The sequence below is a fragment of the Balaenoptera physalus genome (assembly GCF_965194825.1).
Source record: "Balaenoptera physalus genome assembly, chromosome: 19".
Lineage (NCBI taxonomy): Eukaryota > Metazoa > Chordata > Mammalia > Artiodactyla > Balaenopteridae > Balaenoptera > Balaenoptera physalus.
The window spans coordinates 56270590-56291781 of NC_138900.1; the positions used below are offsets into that span (position 1 = coordinate 56270590).

The following is a 21192-nucleotide window of genomic DNA, read 5'->3' on the forward strand; positions in this document are numbered from 1 at the left end:
GAGCCCTGGTCTGGGAAGATCCCACATGCTGCGGAGCAGCTGGGCCCGTGAGCCACAATTACTGAGCCTGTGCATCTGGAGCATGTGCTCCGCAACAAGAGAGGCCGCGATAGTGAGAGGCCTGCGCACCGCGATGAAGAGTGGCCCCTGCTTGCCACAACTAGAGAAAGCCCTCGCACAGAAACGAAGACCCAACACAGCCATAAATTAAAAAAAAAAAAAAAATCTATTAAAAAAATAAAAACCAGAGAAGCCACAGTGCTGGCATCCTAGTCATTCTTATTGATGTAGCTTGTTTGCCCCATGTTTAAGGCCAATCTTTTGGAACCAGTAGCAATATTTGGTTTAATTGTGTGTCTTGTTTCATTGTTGTTGTTGATATGTAATTAACATACCATAAAATTTATCTTTAAAAAAAAAAATTTATTTATTTATTTGGTTGCACCGGGTCTTAGTTATTGTGGCTCATGGGCTCCTTAGTTGCAGCTCACGGGTTCCTTAACTGCAGCTTGCTTGGTCCTTAGTTGTGGCACGTGGGCTCCTTAGTTGTGGCTCGATGGCTCCTTAGTTGTGGCATGCGAACTCTTAGTTGCAGCATGCATGTGGGATCTAGTTCCCTGGCCAGGGATCAAACCCAGGCCCTCTGCATTGGGAGTGTGGAGTCTTAACCACTGCGCCACCAGGGAAGTCCCAGAATTTATCATTTTAAAGTGTACATTTCAGTGGTTTTGAGTACCTTGATAAGGTTGTGCCACTATCGTGACTAACTCCAGAATATTTCATTAATCCAAAAAAGATGAAACTACTAATGTACTTTCTGTCTCTAGGGATTTGCTTATTCTGGACATTTCACATAAAATGATATATCATGTGTGCTCTTTTGTGTCTGACTACTTTCATTTAGCAAAAACTTTTCAAGATTCAGCAGCAAGTATCAGTACTTCATTCCCTTTCATTGAACTGTATTCCACTGTATAGCTAGTTATACCACATTTTATTTATCCATAAGTTGATGACCATTTGCTTTGTTTCCGTTTCTTGGCTATTATGAATAATGCTGCTATGAACATTTGTGCACAAGTTTTTGTGTGAACATTTGTTTTCATTTCTCTTGAGTATATTCTCCTAGGAGTGGAATTGCTGTCCTATGGTAGCTTCAGGTAACCTTCTGAGGAATAGACAAACTGTTTCCCACAACAGCTGTGCAATTTTTCATCCCCATCAGCAATATATAAGGATCCAATTTCCCCACATCCTTGTCAACACTTGTTATTTCCCATTAAAAAAAATATATATATATATCCATTTTAGTGGGTGTGAAGTGGTATTTCATTATGGTTTTGAGTTTTATTTCTCTAATGAATGATGAGCACTCATGCTTACTTGCCCTATCTATCTATCTATCTGCTTATCTATTTATCTATCCATCCTACCTATGTATCTACCTATAGAAATGTCTATTTGAACCTTTTCCCATTTTTTGTTTGGTTTATTTGTCCTTCATTATGAATTGTAAGAGTTCTTTATATATTCTGGATACTATATCCTTATTAGATACATGATTTGTGGATATTTTCTCCTGTGGGTTGTATTTCATAATGGTGTCTTTTGCTCCATCTGGCAATAGGAATGCAGACTGTTGGTTTCCAAGGCTACTGTTGAGATGGACAGTGGAGGATGGTACTAGGGCAAGTTAAGACACCACAAAGCTTGCTGCTTTCATGGCTATTTAGCCATTTTTCTTTTTTTTTTTATAGATTTATTTATTTTATTTATTTTTATTTTTGGCTGTGTTGGGTCTTCATTACAGTGCACGGGCTTCTCATTGCAGTGCATGGGCTTCTCACTGCAGTAACTTCTCTTGTTGTGGAGCACAGGCTCTAGGCGTGTGGGCTTCAGTAGTTGTGGCTCATGGGCTCTAGAGCACAGGCTCAGTAGTTGTGGCGCACAGGCTTAGTTGCTCCGTGGCATGTGGGATCTTCCCGGACCAGGGTTCGAACCCATGTCCCCTGCATTGGTGGGCGGATTCTTAACCACTGTGCCACCAGGGAAGTCCTTAGCCATTTTTCTTGAACAAATGCTCTTTGGGTTACTACAATTCTTTGGTTAGTATCCATAGGTCTGAAAAAGTTGATTCTGACAAATTTTGCCAGTTTTTTTTATTACTTTTATGAAGGGATACATTTTCAGAGGCTCTCATTCTGACATTTTCACTGATATCACCTCAACTGCATGACTTATATTACAGTGGGATGACTGCTTTGCCTTTGCCTAAATAAATGAAAAAACCCCCAAAAAACCAGAGAGGCAGAAAAAGAGGGGAAGATTAAAACAAAGGAACAAGAAAAAGTGCAACAAATAGAAATATGATAGATTTTAATCCACCTATATCAATAATCACTTTAAATGTGAATGGTCTACATATACCAATTAAAATAACAGGAATTGTCAAAGTGGATAAAAAAACAAGGCCCATCTACCTATTGTTTATAAGTAAGCCCTTTAAAATATAAAGATGCAGATAAATGAAGAGTAAGGGGATATAGAAAGTTATACCATCTTAACATCAATCAAAACAAAACTACAGGGCTTCCCTGGTGGCGCAGTGGTTGAGAATCTGCCTGCCAATGCAGGGGACACAGGTTCGAGCCCTGGTCTGGGAAGATCCCACATGCCGCGGAGCAACTAGGCCTGTGAGCCACAACTACTGAGCCTGCGCGTCTGGAGCCTGTGCTCTGCAACAAGAGAGGCCGCGACAGTGAGAGACCCGTGCACCGCAACTAGAGAAAGCCCTCGCACAGAAACGAAGACCCAACACACCCAAAAATAAATAAATAAATAAATAAATTAAAAACAAAAACAAACAAACAAACAAAAAACAAAACTAGAATAACTATGTTACTTTTAAGCAAAGCAGACTTCAGAACAAGGAAAGTTATCAGGGATAAAAAGAGGTGTTACATAATTAAAATAGGGTTGATTCTCCAAGAAGTCATTAACAATCCTTAATATGCATGTTCCTAACAATAGAGCATCAGAATACATGAAGTAAAAAGTGGATAAAACTGATCATTACTGATCTCATGGACAATAAAAGGATAATAAAGGAATATTATAATAACTCTATGCCCACGAATTTGATAACTTAGATAAAATGGACCAATTGGACAGAAACTATTGAAAGTCAAACAAAAAGAAATAGTCTGAATAGGACTATATATATTAAGGATTTTGAATTACTAATAAATAAAATTCCAAAAATGAAAGCAGTAGTTCTAAATGATTTCACTGGTGAATTTTACCAAACATTTAAAGAAGAAATGACACCAATTCTCTGCAACCTCATCCAGGAAATAGAAGCAGAGGGAATACTTTCTGACATATCCTGTGAAGGTAGCATTACACTAATCCCCCAAACCAGGTAACAATATTATAAGAAAGGAAAACCAGAGACCAGTATCACTTCTGAACAAACACGCAAAAGTCCTCAACAAAATATTAGCAAATTGAATCCAACAATGAATAAAAAATTATACATCATGACCAAGCAGGATTTGTCCCAAATATGCATGGTTAAAATCCAAAAAATTCACAATACAAAAGCTGGTGAGAATGCAGAACAACAGAAACTCTCATTCATTGCTAGTACGAATGCAAAATGGTACAATCACATTGGAAGACAATTTGACAGTTTCTTACAAAGTTAAACATTATCTTACCATATAACCCAGCAATCAAACTCCTTGGCATTTACCCAAATGAAAACTCCATAAACACACACACACAACCTGCACAGAAATGTTTATGGCAGTTTTATTCGTAATTGCCAAAACTGGAAGCAATCAAGATGTTCACCAATAGGAAATGGATAAACGTTGGCACATCCATACAATGGAATCCGTATTGTTCAGTGAGAAGAAGAAATGAACTATCAAACAGCAAAAAGATACGGAAGACTCTTAAATGCATATTGCTACCTGAAAGAAGGCAGTCTGAAAAGGATACATATTTTATTATCCACTATTTGTCACTGTGGAAAACTACAGAGACACAAAAAACTATAGAGACAGTAGAAAGATTAGTGGTTACAGGGGTTGGGGGGAAGGGAGGAAGGATGAAGCACAAGGGACTTTTAAAAATTTATTTATTTTTGGTTGCATTGGGTCTTCGTTGCTGTGTGCAGGCTTTCTCTAGTTGCGGCAAGTGGGGGCTGCTCTTCGTTGTGGTGCACGGGTTTCTCATTGCGATGGCGTCTCTTGTTGTGGAGCATGGGCTCTAGGCGTGCGGGCTTCAGTAGTTGTGGCACGCAGGCTCAGTAGTTGTGGCACGCAGGCTCAGTAGTTGTGGCTCATGGGCTCTAGAGTGCAGGCTCAGTAGTTGTGGCACACGGGCTTAGTTGCTCTGTGGCATATGGGATCTTCCTGGACCAGGGACTGAACCCGTGTCCCCCTGCATTGGCAGGAGGATTCTTAACCACTGCGCCACCAGGGAAGTCCCACAAGGGATTTTTAAGGCAGTGAAACTATTTTCTATGATACTTTGATGGTGGATATATGAAATTTATAAAAATCCATAGAAATGTGCAACCTTATTGTAAACTGTGGATTTTAGTTAATAATAATGTACTAATATTGTTTCGTTAACTTTAAGAAATGTACCAAACTAATGTAAATTGTTAATAATAGGGTAAACTAAGTGTGGGAGGGGAGTATGTGGGGACTTTGTATTATCTGATGGATTTTTCTGCAAATCTAAAACTGCTCTAAAAGTAAAGTCTATTAATTATAAAAAAAACCCCAAAATACATAAAAATATGTCTGATTTCAATTTGCCTATAACATACTCAGAAATCCTTTTCATTGAAACAAATTTCAGTTCTGAAATAATCACGTTGTCCAAAAGAGGGTGCCAAAGACTTACAAAGATATCTTTTTTTGGTTATGCAAAAGAGAGTTAAATAATGAAATAGAATTAATAGAATAAAAAACCGGAAGACCCTAACATGAGTCAGCATGCATGACACTTACTTACATCTTGCCAACGACTTTTAGCCTCCTGCCTTAGGACTCAGATCCATTGCCTTTGCTCTTTGGTGCTGCTTCCTTGCTGTATACGAAGGTGAATTTGCCCTGACGATGCACAGCAGGGACTTGCACTCCAAAGGGACCTGCAGGAAGCTGGGCTAGCACAAATACATTTGGACCTGATTTTAAACATGTGTATATCAAATTTAAATGAGAGTTTTGCAAATTTATAAGTTTTTTTCAGTGTGTAACATTTTCAGATATAAATTTAAAGACACTTTTTACTTATTACTATCAGGTCTTCCGTTGACAGTAGCCTTTAAGAGTTCATTCTTGAATTTCTCTGTTCGTAGGACCCTAAGTCAAGGAGCCTATGATCTGTGACTAAGTATAAATGTACCAATACAATTCATTCTTCAAGATATTTTTTGGGGAATAATCTTTCAAGGAGAGAATCTCTTTGTTAAGGTAATAATAATATCACAAGTAAACCAAGTTTCTTTTTTGTTATATTGCCTTTTTATATTTTCAAAACATCTTTATTTTTTGTTGGTTATACAAGTGTAAAAAAATGGTGTAAAAACATACACTTATCTATTGTCCTTATTATTGTTTGGATTTTACAAATTGCATTTTAATGATGTCACACAGTGTCTTCTTCTGTCTACTCTCTTTCCAGAATATTAATAATTATATTGAGAAGCTTGATCTGATTTAGGTTTGATTTTATTGGCAAAAGTATTTCATAAATGGTGTTATGTATTCTGTCATCAGGTACAAGGTGTCTGGTTGTCTTCTCTTGGGGACTGCGTGAAGCAATTCATGACCATTGCCTGTCTTTGTTAGGAGTTTGCAAATGTTCCTATTCAATCATTTCCTCTTCCTGTAGTACTTGGAGTGATTCCATAGAGACAAAAATTTCCTAATAAAGTATCTGGTTACCTTGTAGTATAGCTGATTTAAGAAAAGCATTTACACACTGCTACGTTTAAAATAGATCACCAGGGCTTCCCTGGTGGCACAGTGGTTAAGAATCTGCCTGCCAGTGCAGGGGACATGGGTTTGATCTCTGGTCCGGGGAGATCCCACATGCTGTGGAGCAAATAAGTCCATGCGCCACAACTACTGAACCTGTGCTCTAGAGCCCGGGAGCCACAACTACTGAGCCCGTATGCCACAACTACTGGAGCCTGTGTGCCTAGAGCCCGTGCTCCACAACAAGAGAAGCCACCACAATGAGAAGCCCGCGCACCGCAACGAAGAGTAGCCCCCGCTCGCCACACCTAGAGAAAGCCCGTGTGCAGCAACGAAGACCCAACACAGCCGAAAATAAAAAATAATAATAATAAATAAATAAATAAAATAGATAACCAGCAAGGACCTACTGTATAGCACAGGAAACTCTGCTCAATATTATGTAACAACCTAAATGGGAAAAGAATTTGGAAAAGAATAGATACATGTATATGTAAAACTGAATCACTTTGCTGTACACCTGAAACAATCACAACATTGTTAATTGCCTATACTCCAATATAAAATAAAAAGTTAAAAAAAGAAAAAAAAAGAAAAGCAGATTCAATATTTAATTTATTTGCTTTATTTACCAGTTTTCAGAAAAAAGAGTTGATTCCTTAGTGTTTTTTAAAGGTGACTAATGAAGGTTTTACTTTTTTCTGTTATAGTAACATTTCAAACTCATGAATTTTTAACATTTTTGGTGTGTTTTTATTCTTTGCAGTTTAACGTATCTGATGTATTTTTATTTTTATCAGTACTTTGTTTGGTCAATTGGAGCCTCTCCAAATTGACTCCTCTGTTCTTGTGATATAACCTCAATACAGAAATCCCTCCTTATCCATGGGGAATACATTCCAAGGCCCCCAGTGTTTACTTGAAAACACGAATAGTACCAAACTCTCTCTCTGTATATGAAATGGAGCAGGACCCTATGGTCCTTCCCCCTCCATGTGCTCCGCCTGCCTTTTGTCTGTGGAAAAACTTTAGCCAAAGAATAAGTTTAATCAAAGAAGTGAGAAAATGCAGAAACAAAGGAAAACAGTCCAACAAAACTAAATAATAATAGTTTAGTCATTAAGCACAGTTAAGGACCTTTAGTTCCTCCTCAAGGGCTATAAATAATATTCTGTGCCACATCCTGGGACCTGTCCTGTAGATACTGACACCCCCACCAGGTGGAAGAGGTTAACTACATGATGACCAGACTGTAGCCATGACATAAGCTGCCACAATTCCGAGAATTGGCCTCAAGAAAATGGGAACAAACCGACCCTGGAACTGAAGATTAATAGTATCAATACTTAAAACAATCAAGATGACGCTGGTCAGACCCCCGCATGACCAATTTCAAGATGATTGTCAGAGCTGACTGTGCTGTTTCTGCATGTAGCCCCCTCCCTCAACCTATAAATGCTCTTGCCCACTGGTTGTAGTTGGGGGGAATTGACCTTTGGACAGGAGTCTGCCCTTCCCCCACCAGTTGCTGGCATAAAGCAAACTTTCCTTTCCACCAAACTTGCCTCTTTATTGGCTTTTGAGTGGCAAGCAGCCAGACCCCCACTTTTGGTCACATATATTATACTATGTTTTTTCCTATACATACATACCTATGATAAAGTTTAATTGATAAATTAGGCACAGTAAGAGATTAACAACAATAACTAATAAATAGAACAATTACAACAATATAATGTAATAAAAGTTATGTGAATATGGTTTCTCTCTCAAAATATCTTTTTTTCCTTTTTATTATTTATTTATTTATTTATTTATTTATTTATTTATTTATTTATGGCTGTATTGGGTCTTCGTTGCTGCACACCGGCTTTCTCTAGGTGTGGCGAGCGGGGGCTACTCTTCATTGTGGTTCATGGGCTTCTCATTGCAGTGGCTTCTTTTGTTGCAGAGCACGGGCTCTACCATGTGCACAGGCTTCAGTAGTTGTGACATGCAGGCTCAGTAGTTGTCGTTCGCAGGCTCTAGAGCGCAGGCTTGGTAGTTGTGGCACATGGACTTATTTGCTCCACAGCATGTGGGATCTTCCCGGACCAGGGCTCGAACCCGTGTCCCCTGCATCGGCAGGCGGATTCTTAACCACTGCGCTGCCAGGGAAGTCCCTCAGAATATCTTATTGTACAAATTTAATGCCTTTTCCATCTTAACTAAGCACTTATCACACACTGTGGCCATAACTTTTGCAGTTTGAGGTGCGACAGCAAAACTAGCACGAATTTCTTTTTCCTCTTCACAATTTCACAGATATAAGATTCATTCTTACCGTAGATCTTAGCAACCTGAGCATAGGATTTTTTTCTTTCCTCATTAACTTGAGACACATTTTCACTTAAAGGAAGCACTTTGCAGCATCTCTTTGGCATATCTGAATTGCCAGCACCACTACCTATTGTGCTTTTGGGCCATTATTAAGTAAAATAAGGGTTATTTGTACACAAGCAATACTGGGGCAGTCGATCTGATAACCCAGATTGCTACTAAGTGACCAGCATAGGGGGAGAATATGCTGGACAATGGGGGTGGATTCACATTCCAGGTAGGATGGAGCGGGATGGTGCGATATTTCATCATGCTACTCAGAACGTTGCACACTTTAAAACTTATGAATTGTTTATTTCTGGAATTTTCCATTTAATATTTTTGGACTGTGGTTGACCATGGGAGTAACTGAAATCACAGAAAGTGACACCTTGGATAAGGGGGGACAACTGCAGTGTTAGAAATCTTTCTTGCTTGCAGCTATGACAAAAGATCATCTAGTTTTGTATATGTCCTGCCCTGACCTGTAATTAGTAATTTTTTCCAAGGTGCTTTAATTTTTAAATTAAAAAATAACATTTACTTACATTTAGAGAGCAAAACCTGGGTGCTAGAGGTGTTTAGTACTACCGGCTTGATCTTTGTCTCCAGATGTTTTCAATGGACAGCTCTTAAATTTGACAACAATCATTACCCAGTGTTTCATTGATGCCTTTATAGTAGTGGCATGATATGAGTTATATATTATTTTCATTGATGTCAGTGGTTTATGTCAATTTAGGGAAAAATTAATAAGAGTTTACATAAATGTGATTGGTCAAGACCATTTTAGCCTAAGGAAAGATCATGAACAAAAGCACGGTCTGTAAAAGAAGAACCCCATGTGGATAGAGTTGTTTGTACAGGTAGGACAGTGGTGGGTGTTAGGGCTAGGGAAGTCTGTTGGCGCCAGGTTGAGAGATGGGAGGAAGTGCCAGATGCTGCTAAGTGGCTCAGCATAGAGCATCATATCTTAAATTAAGGAATCAAAGACTTGTTAATACATCCCAAAGAATATGAAAGGAGTAAATAATATGATATGGTAGCGTTAGAATCAGACAAACTTAGGTTTGAGTCTTAGCTTTGCCACTTACTGGACAAGCTATAGCTTAACTTTATGGAAGTCATGGTGAACCACATGAAAACATTTGACTAAACAAAAGTTGACTGTGTTCCCAACTACATACCACAAACTTACATCTTTTTACCTGGACTTCATATGTGCCCACGGGCACAACACTACCACTTCAGCAAAGGGAATTAAAAGGGGGAAAAATCAGGGTGGAAAGAAACAGCAGTCATTTAATTATGAATAAAATATCTTACATTTGCAAATTGTACAACATTGGACCACGTGGACAAATTGCTAGAATTCTGTCAAATAAGGGCCCCTGAAAGCTCAGTCTTATTCGTTTCGCGGTAAATCAATTTTGAGCATGAGGAAAGTAGAAGAAAGCGGAATTCTGTCTGAGTCGGTTTTTGCGAGGGCAGCAAAAATCCTGGAGCATTCGAGGAAGGCTTTGAAAATTGGGTACTTCCTCTGGAGGCACAAGAAAGTTTCTACCAGGCTGCTTGGCCCTGTGTTGCCTCTCAATTTCGCAAAAATAAAGAAAAGAAATCCCATGAATTTTCTTACCTTAGAGCTAAACCTGTCAAGAGAAAATCTTTGTGAATGTTATTCTATATGCTGATGTATACAAAAAAAGGTTCACTTTAGATCTGACCTTGATTGAATTTTGTTAAGGATGGCTTATCTTTTCTCTTAACTCTTTTTGTAGTGACTGAGCTAAGATGTACCCATATTTGTGCTCAGTGCTTTGGGCTTTACAGACAAGATGACCCGAGAGATCATAAGAATTTGAGAGTAAGAAGAAGCCAAAACATCTTTAATACAATACCCTCATTTCACAGATGAGGATACTAAGGCCCCCAAGAAATTGACAATCTTATTTATTTAAGAGGACTAAAAAAAAACTTGAAATAATTAAATATCAATATACAAGAGTATAAGATCCAATACTCTATTTTATGTGGATTATATATGCTCTAGGAATCCAAAGAGAGGAGAGATCCATTGCGGTAGAAGTAAATGGAGAGAGCTAAGAGCCTTGATATTTGCTGAGTATGTAAAGTTTGCAAGAAGCTTTATCAGTGTGACCTTGAGTCTGATATTTGCTCAGGAGATTAAAGAATAGGAGGAAAGTGGTTCACAGAACTGGGGTGGTCCAAGAAAATGCTCAAAAGCAGAAAATGTGGCTTGTCTGGAAGATGGTGGTAGGAGCACTGGGAACCACATTTGGAGAGAAAAGAAACAAATGAGTGAGAATGAAAATGTCATGAATATGGACCTTGATATCCAGCAGAGGCTAGCAACCACTGGATTGACAAGTTAAATTTGTATTTTAGAAAGAATAACCCAGCAATTATAAAATCATACTGCAGCCACTGATAGCCACCCTTGAAAAGCTTCCAGTTCTGCAATATGAGAGTTAGTTATTGACTGTCTTTTAGCCATGCTTGAAAATTGGAGGAATCTTTTAAAGATTTCTATGGTTTAGTATCTTTGAAATTACATGCCATGTGACAGAGTAACTTGAATATATTTTAATTAACCATAACAGCGTGTAGATTCACTCTCAAGAATAATAGCCTAGCATGTATTGAGCGTCTTCTATGTGCCAGACACTGTGCTAAGGTTTCTACTTCCATTTTCACATTTTACAGAAGTGGGAAGTGAAGCTTAGGGAGGGTATTAGACTCATTTCGAGTCACACAGCTAGTATGCACTGCGGCCTGCATGTGAATTAACATCTCCCTAATCTCAAAGCCCAGTGCTCTTAAACCTATGTAATAGTACTCCAATCCCCATTTTGTCTGAATTATTTGGGAAGATCATGGTTACTAGTCTTCAGATGATTTGAGACAATCGCATTATTTAGTTTAGTCTCTAATTAGTGCCATTTACAATTTTTCTGATATTCCTCTGGAAAGTATATTACTATTTTAGAGGTCATCCATATTTCTTTAAAAATAATCATGGCCCAGTTCACATGTGTTAGAAATTAACATCACTACCTAGTGTTGTATTTGTGGCAGGACTTTATGATTTTCAGATTTAATAGGTTAGAATATAATGCTTCTGCCATTTGTCCATCTACCGGCCCATCCATCCATCCATCCACCCAACATTTGTTGAGTGCCTGATGTGAGTTAGGCACTGACTGGTACGTGCATTGTCACGTCTTTTGGCACTGTTGTTTTCACGAGCTAATAAAACAAAAAATCTTCAAATCTCTGTAATTTCCTGCTCACATCCCAGATCTGTGAATCTCCTCTTAAGCTGTGACTCTTTCTATCTCTTAAGATCTCCTTGGTGTCTTTTACTGGATCCTTTGCATTTAGTTGGCTAGGTAGTGAAGAGTGAGAGTGTAGAGGATTGAGCACCTAGTACTTAACATCTGAGCCCAGAAACGGCACACATCACTTTGGCTTACATTCCATCACACGGTCCCTAGCTGGGCCACCTCTTTCCACCAACTTTGCGCTATGAACGAGGAACATGGATCTCTGTTGGTCAGCCCATTCTCTCTGTTCAATTGCTGTCAGTGCTAAAGAATGTCTATGGAAATGTTTCGTAAATTGTGAAGTGCTTTTCAATTTTTTTTTTTTTTTTTTGCTTTTCAATTTTTGACATTGTTATTTCACAAATATGAATGAATTACAATGGAAAACAAAATAAATTTATTGAGACTGACTTGACACATGGTGAAAGAATATCTTTTGTACCATCTAATCCTTCTTCTTCTTTTTTTTTTTTTTTTTTTTGCTGAGCCGTGGGGCATGTGGGTTCTCATTTGCCCAACCAGGGATTGAACCCATGCCCCCTGCAGTGGAAGTGTGGAGTCTTAACCACTGGACTGCCAGGGAAGTCCCTAATCTTTCTTCAGTCTTGTTAGATTATCAGGATTGTCTGGGCTGCATGTCTATGGCCAAGTTCCACTGAAGGCCATCCTTGCAGAGATGGGGAGAGGGGACGTATATGACCCTTGTCACATTCCTCTTATTTATTCTATTTTGAAAGAAACCAAAGGGGCTGTGATATGTAATTTAAATGTCCGTGTTTTAGAAGCTGCAATTTGTTTCTTTGGGAATCAGGGTTCTTGTACTTTCGCTCTTGTTTTTAGAGATGAAACGATGGTTTCTTCTAGCTTTAATATTCTCCGATTACATTAAATATATAAAATGGGTATGTTTATCCCCAGAAGTTTTTTCTGCCTTAAGTAAAATAAGGTAAATTGGGAATATAGATTTTTTTTGGGTGGTAGCTTGGGCAGCATTCTGATGTTGTACCTTCTTCTAGATCAACTTCCTGCCTTGCCCTGCATTTTCAGTGGACGTTGATTGGAGAAAATAATGATCTCCTTTTATCTCTTTAAAAAAAAAAAATTATTTATTTATTTATTTATTTTTGGCTGCCTTGGGTCTTCGTTGCTGTGCGTGGGCTTTCTCCAGTTGTGGCGAGCAGGAGCCACTCTTCGTTGCGGCGCGTGGGCCTCCCACTGTGGTGGCCTCTCTTGTTGTGGATCGTGGGCTCTAGGTGCGCAGGCTTCAGTAGCTGTGGCAAGTGGGCTCAGTAGCTGTGGCACAAGGGCTCCGTTGCTCCACGGCAACAAAGATGTGGGATCTCTCCAGACCAGGGCTCGAACTCATGTCCCCTGCATTGGCAATCAGATTCCTAGCCACTGAACCACCAGGGAAGCCCCCTTTTATCTCTTTAGGTTAGTGGCACGTCCATTTCAGGTGCCATTTCAGTTAATGGGTTTAATCATGTACTGGACACTAAGATTCCTTGACCTGTGGGCTCTGAAGTGATAAGGTGAGAAGCATTGATGGAGTGGATAATAAGATTGAAAATAGAGAAGAAAAAAATTAATTTGACTTCATGGTCTTGGAGAAAACAGTTGACTTTATTATTAAAATGATCAAATACCAAATGTTGGTTATCAAAGTACCATGAAAAAAATCACCTCACAGATCTTGTCCTTATCCCCAGAGAACTTACATCTCAGAGATCATAAAAACAGACTAATTTAACTATTGTATTAATTGACATTTAAAATAATATGCTAATTGCATAAAATAATTTTAAATACAAAATTTAAATGATTATACTATAACTAGTAGACAGGAACGTTCACTGATCAGCTTTTGACACTCTAATTTAAATCTTAATATAAAAATTTTGTTTGGATGGTTCAGAAATGTAACCAGACCTTTCAATCATTTCTCCCTGTGTTAATATACTTATGCACATTTTAAGAACAAGTCACAAACACTGTATGTTTTGAGAATTATTATCCTTTTAGATTGTCAGCACCTGGTAACAGCATGTTGATTGGTCATTTGTCTCTCAAATACTAAAAAAACAACTATATATATGTATCAGTTTTAATTGTATATAACAGTTTGTTGTAGCACACTGTTAATGTATGTTTTCCTCAAGCTCTAGGGGCTATCTTATACTTTCAGCCAATGTGAGCTAGCCCATATTTTTCTCTATTTTTATGTTCTAGAACCATGAGTGGTACAGTGCTCTTAGCTTATGAGTGCCCTACTACTCTATACAGATGATGTAGTTTTTCTAGCTGATGTTGTTAAGAGCTATTTACTACATAGTGACCTTCTTTCTGCAATTTATTTTGTGTCCTCATGGACACTTTTGACACACAAAGGCTGGCAAAGCTGTGTAGGTGATAGAAGCAAACTTGCCTCAAAGGGACAAAGGATGTTATCACACACACTTAGTAGAATGTAATGACCAGAAGTTAGGGACTAATGGAAATAAACATCACTGCAATGTAGAGGGATTAAGTCACAATTTGGACAGGCACCGGGAGGAATCTGTGGAAAGAGGCATGACTTGATTCCAGGGAACTTGGATTGGCTTTGCTAGGGGTCCACCCTAGGAATGCATGTCCACAGGACATAAGCACCATGGTGGGGCTAGCACTGGAGCTGGGGCTGAATTTGAAAGACGTGCTGAGCCTATGGGGGACCGCTCAGCATAGCCCAGAACCCATTCTGGCTTCTCTTCTTCAATCTTTATAAAGAAGGCAACGTGTCCCTCCAGGAGCCCTGTAATGAGTGTGTTTACAGACAAGAATTGAGTGACAACAGTCCCCCTCTCCCCAATAAGAAGAGCTGAGAGTGATGATTTTACAGTATTTCCTCTCATCAAAGTAACACAGGCTTGTCTCTCGCTTCCTGACACAGAAAATTGCATTTTGTCACCCATTTGTCAGTTCTTAGAGATTTGAAGATAATTAAAGAATATTATAGCAGGTGACAGCTGTTGCCAAATGCCGTGTTGCTAGTTCTTCTGCTTGTTGGATGCCCATGAATCTTGGATGATGATAGCTTGGTGCTCCAGGTTTAATTAGCTGGTTGTTCTGAATCTGTCTGGGCTCTCAGGTGTGGGGTTAGCAGGCTTGCAGCTTGTTGAATCTGAGCTGTGCTCATCACTGACTGGGGGACCTGGGTCTGACCAACTCATGAAAGGGCCACGTAGGGGTGTCCTGACCTTTATCAGACAAAGGCACCAAAGGGATAAGGTGCTTTCTAGGAAAGGCTACACAAAAGCATCAAATGCTGATTGGTTTCCCGGTGTTCTTGCATCAAAGCATGCTTTTGATTTAGAAATTTATTTTCTGATTAAATCTCCTTAAGGCCATGTCTTTTATTATATAGCACAGCAATCATAATCCCTTTGGATTTATTTCTAGGTTAATTTACCAAAAGTTCCCTGACATGCAAGAGAGAGCTAAATGGTCTCAACTCTGGCTTTTGGTAGTAGAGAAAATTTCCTTTCTTTTCCTGGAGGGTTTGAATGCTATTACACTACCTCAGAGAAACTACAAACCCTGCTGGAAGCTCCGTGCTTCCTTTCTCTTTCACTCTCTCTAGATAGGAATGAGTTTCTATGTGTTTCAACAATTTGTTTATTAAAAAATTATATTTAAAAAATCCCACATGATTTTAAGTTTACATCCCCAAATTGTTATTTGTTTTTAAGCTCATCTCAAAACACAAAAGTAGTTTCAGGAAAATTTGAAACATCCTTAACTTATGCAAAAAGTTCTTTCCCAACAAAATACTCTGAATCTTTAAAATGAACACAGTAGAAGTGCATCCGTTTCTAACTTAGAACAATAGTGAAGGGTTCTGCTTGTGGCATCTACAGATAGTCCCTCAGACCGGACACATTCTTTCACCCCTTTTCTTACACTACATTACGCTCTTTCCTTGAATCCTTTCTCCCTTTTGTACACAGATCAAACTCTGCTCATTTTTTAGCTCATGGCACAGAGGCCACCTCTTCTTTGAAGACTTTTCTGAATCTACTGAGCAGGTCTCAGCCCTCTTCCCTTGGTTCTACTTCCTGTGTTGTTTTTTTTAAAAATTTTATTTGTTTGTTTGTTTATTTATTTATTTATTTATTTATTTATTTATTTATTTATGGCTGTGTTGGGTCTTCGTTTCTGTGCGCAGGCTTTCTCTAGTTGCGGCAAGCGGGGGCCACTCTTCATCGCGGTGCGCGGGCCTCTCACTGTCTTGGCCTCTCTTGTTGCGGAGCACAGGCTCCAGACGCGCAGGCTCAGTAGTTGTGGCTCACGGGCCTGGTTGCTCCGCGGCATGTGGGATCTTCCCAGACCAGGGCTCGAACCCGTGTCCCCTGCATTGGCAGGCAGATCCTCAACCACTGCGCCACCAGGGAAGCCCTTCCTGTGTTCTTTGCATGCATGTACACTCAGAATAGAAGCCATCTGTGCACCTTACCATGTACATTAACATGACTTTATTATCCCACTGTCTTTGACATAACTGTAGTATTTCATGAGACTCTTTCCCTGGAGGATACAAGCTGTAAATAAGTTTACTTTTCATTCCAAGGACTCCCAGAGAGTTCCATCAACTCATTAATAGAAAGCATCCATGGACAGTTTACACCAGACTCTTTGAATCCCTGCCTCAAAAGTCTTGCATTGCTATGTCCTTAACTATCACTAATCCTAAACTCTTACGTCATGATTCCGGCCCAGTCGTAATCAAGCCTCCACATTGTAAGACCTGCTTTAAACCAGACTTCAAAATTTCAGTAAGTATACTGACTTTGTCCTTCCCTCTCCAGGACATTATTAAGACCCTGCTGACCTAGTGTCCTCCCTTACCATGGTAAGAAATTAACTGTGCTTTGTTTTGTCAGTAGATGCTTTGGTGATAGTTTTGGCAACCAGGTTTTGACAACATCATTGTCCAAGTTACTGTCTTCTACTTGATTGTGGCTCTCTTTTCCTGGTTTACCATGAGCTCTTTACCCCCTGCCCTGCCCCACCTATCATGGGGTCTTCTGTCAAACCCAGAGCATGAGAAAGAAATACACGTCTTTTGGAAAAATGGACTTAGTGAAATAGAGAGGAAGTTAATGTCCTGACATACAAAAAACATCTTGCTTGACCAGACTCAGACTTCTCTGGTGCTTTTCCAAGTCCTCCTCAGACTGAGTTTTATTGATCTCCATGTTCTGGCTTCAGTCCACCCATCTATCTGTATTTCCCACACATTTTCTACTCCAACAGAGCATTTCTTCTCATTGGTCCATGGTCTTATGCACCTGCAAATATTCATGTATTCTGTTCCCTGTGCCAGGAATGCCTTTGTCTCTACCTGATGCTAAACCTTGTCCCAAATTTAAGGCTGAATTAGTTCTAAATTCTCAATGTACTCTTTTCTAACTTCTTCACTATACCGTATTCTCTCTTTTAACTTTTATAGTACTTGTTTAGGCAGCACCTCACTATTTTTTCACTATTCTCCCATAACTGATGTTTATTCAGTTATTTTTGATAACTTCAATTCAGGCATGAGATCCTGTATTCATCCATTCACTTTTTATTCAACTAATGTTTATGGAAACCCACTATGGCAAGGTACTGTGACAGGTACTTGGAATGCAGCAACGATTAAGACAGAGTGACCTTATGCATTCTTTTTGGATCCCCAATTTCCTTATCACAGGACCAAGTAAGACATCAATGCATGGTTAATTCTTTCTGATGGTTGGAATCCCTCCAGGCCTTCTTCATGTTCGTCAAAGCATTCGTAGACCCATAGAGAGGCTGGATCAATATTTTATACACAGTTTTATTGCATATTTTATCAACCTTGCTAAAAAGAAACTTACTGTAGAGAAACCTAACATCAGTTCTCAGAGACTACTATAATTGCTGACGCATTTTGATTATCTGGAATAAGAAACAGCAACAAAAAAGATGAAATTAAATCAACCTAAGATATGTAAGCTGTTACAGGACTGTGAAAATTGGCTGCTGAGGGGTGCAGAGAGCACCAGGAATGGGCAGGGGGTAATTAGTAGGACAAACCCAAGGCTGTGTTGCCTTCAATGAAGTGGCCAAGTCTCCAGAATATTGTCCTTGAGGGAAAGACTGAAGAGAAGAGTATTCTAGTGAAACTGAGGATAATCATCAGTTAGATCCACTAAACGTGTAAGCTGCCTTCACTGATCAAGCTGGCTTTAATCGTTGCTACAAAAAGCTTGCATGTCCTCCAAGCCTCATTAGCTTAAATAATAAGATGCTTGCCTCAGTTGTTTTTTGGGAACTTGGAGTCAGCTGTGTCCAGTTTGAGCTCGAGATGGTTAAGACTTGTTGGGACCACCAACCCTCCAACTGGGCATTCGTGAGTGTCTGATTGGTGACCTTTTGACATCAGAGGGCCCAAAACTCCACCCTCAGAGCATGCTAACTCTGCTATTTTCTGAATACGTGTCCCATGAAGAAACACGTAGCTTAGTTGTGCCTGCACAGGATTACCTCATCTTCTTCTTATCTCCAATCACCTTTCCCCACATTCTCCACACCTCGGCTATATCCCATAAATATCCCGAGCTCCTCACCTTGGGGGAGGGCAGATTTGAGATTTGTTCTCCCATCTACTCACTTGGCTGCCTTGTGAGAAAACCTTTTCTCTGCTGCAAAGCTCGGCATCTCAGCACTCAGCTTGCTGTGAGTAGGGCAAACAAACCTGGTTTGGTAACACCAGCCAGCTATGGCGTTCCACAGGGTGCCTTCTCGGGATTTCTAGGTGGTGGAAATAATTGTAGTAAGTGGATGGTGCAGATTTCCCATCAGTATGTCTTCTCTCAAACAGTGCCTGATGGTACACGCGTAAATTCTAGTCCCTGGGAGACGGGAGCAGGCAAGAGTGGGAGTGGGAGCTGGCTGGGTGCATTGTTGGAAATCTATCCATTTGAGAGCAAGAGGGAGGAAGACTCTAGACCCTCTTGGGACAGATTATCAATCAGGAAAAGAAGGCAGAGCTGTATTCCTTAGAAGAAATTGATTTGGAGGGAATGAAGGGAATGCTCAGTAATCACGCTGTGTCCAAGGCTTCCCTGTCCTGGGGAAGCAAGAGTACTGGCAACCTCACAGGTATGGTGCGCCTGCGTTTATTTCCACATATACAGCCAGGCTTGGCAGAAGTGGCTCTATCTCTGAGTCGGGCAGGGGTAGAGCTGCATGCCAAGGGTTCTTCATACCCGGGGCAGTGCTGAAGGAAGTTGACAGACCTGGGGTTAGCTGGCACTGACAATTGGAGCAACAGTTTAGTACCTTTCTATTTTTTTTCTCCTTTGACACTACTACAATAGCTTATGTTATTTTGTCTTTCTTTGTCTCACATAGAAGGTAGAGGAATTAATTAGCCGTGAAATGACTCAAAGCAAGAAACAAAGATCAAATATGAAGGAAAGCAAGGTGAATAAATACAAATACTTTGGATAGCCAATTCTTGAACATTGAAGGCAAAAAAGTCAAGGGAATTATTTTGAAAATGAAGTGGCAAACTGATGAAAGGTCAGGTAGTTTCACCAGAATTTGGATTAGTCTCCGTGTGTGTACTCCCCCTCCCCCGCAACTGAGAAACAGAGTATTTAATTTAAGGAAAAATAATACATAGTGGAGATCAATATACAGTCATTGAAGCAGAAATTATTGGAGGAAAACAGTGCAAATTGGAGTATTCAGAAGAAAATCAGTATTACAATTCTACTATCATTGTATATGAACCTATTAAAACATAATTGGCAACTTTCATCTACTAGAAATTGTTCCCTCTTACAAACAGATATTGGCATAAATTCAGACACGTTAACTATGTTCCAAGTAGTGTTAATGTATTTTTTCTCATATCCCCAATTACTACAGCATATTCATTTTGATTTAAAAACCCAGAGCACAGCTTAATTCTAACAAATAATTTAATTTTAGAAAACTATTTATTGAATCCTACTAAATTGTATTTTTTTCCCATAGAGTACTGCCATATAAAGTTGAATTATCAAACTTAGCTTCCTATTATTTCTAGCCTTTTGCCTCTAGGACTTTTCTACTCTTTTATCTGAAAGAAACAATCCCACCTCAATTTTCTTATTGAACATATTTTACCTATAACTGATCAGAACACAGTCACCCTAGAAGCAGATTTATTTAGAGGACAGATACTAATCCAGTTACTGAGAAATTAAACTGTTGAATCAGTTTTTTGTTTGGCTGCACCGTGCGCTTGTGGGATCTTAGTTGCCCGACTAGGGCCCTCGGCAATAAGAGTGTGGAGTTCTAACCACGGACCACCGGGGAACTCCCTGATGAATCAGTTTTTAATCCTGATAAACTCTTTAACACATGTCGGCAGTGTCTGTATTTTTTTTTCTTGAGGTCGTTTATATTGTCAATATCTTCACTATCTGTTTTCTCTTAGTGGAGATAGACTCTGATGAGGTGAAATATAAGGTGTTCCTGGAGAGACTACGCTCTAGTTACAAAGCAGAAGAATGGTCACCGCAAGCCCTTCCTTCTATTTCTGGCAGATGGCTGTGAGATCTCATAAACAGTAAGAACTACTTGTGACTTGATTTCTCCAGCTCTTAAAAGGGGTATAACATGTATCAAGATCCATCTTGTGCTGATAGAAACCTGCAGACAATATGCAAGAGTTAATTGACAATTTCTGTAGAAATTGTTCCCAAGTTTTGATGAAGATATTCTATTTCAAAATTTTATCCTTTTCTCAGATAATAAAACTGTGATCTTAAAGTGGGCTTCAATACGAAGCTTATTTTTATAAGATAAACTCCCGCATAGCCTACATTTAATATAACTTTAAAAATAAAACTTTGTTCAAGTGAATAATTTTCTGTGGAAATCATGAAAAAGAGGCTTTTCAAAATGACTACTAAAATAATTATTACCTTTTGAGCTAATATAATCATAGTGCTACTATGGTATAAAATGGAAAAAATTGTGGCAAAAGCAATAATCATTTGTGCTTCCAATAATTGATCTAACAAAAATTTTACTGATGGAACAAAATGGTTTAGAAGGTATCTGCTTTAATATCAATCTCGTTATTATTGCCATTATTATAACAATAGAGCATGCATTAAATAATAAATATGGCACATGATAGGTGGAGGAGACATACTCTGGATGATGCAAAATGACTCTTCCTACACCCTTGGGTCATAATCACAGGCAGGCATAGTCTAGCTTTTAGCTATCAGTGGATAACATGGGCTCCCTTTTGAATTGGTTAATGGCATGGTATTTGGAGAGTGAAAGAAGAGCATGCATGACTACTTGGTTAGTTTTAGAATGGATTCATCCACTTGGAAGGGGAATGGATTAGGTGACTTGAAGAAAAAAATCCCTTCCGATGTTGATATTCTATCATTCTAGCCTTTTTGGAAAGTAATTCATAG

The 21192-nt window shown here is 39.1% G+C and overlaps 1 long non-coding RNA gene across 2 annotated transcripts in view; it reads left to right on the forward strand.

The window, feature by feature from the left end:
- The window catches only part of LOC309649335, a 126136-nt gene that overhangs the window by 30764 nt on the left and 74180 nt on the right, over positions 1–21192 (forward strand). The window contains exon 2 of one of the 2 annotated variants that reach the window (XR_014257027.1): positions 20193–20324. The exons of the other annotated variant lie outside the window; for it this stretch is intronic. This is a non-coding gene — a long non-coding RNA (uncharacterized lncRNA). The remainder of the gene's footprint in view (positions 1–20192; positions 20325–21192) is intronic. 2 annotated transcript variants of the gene reach the window in all.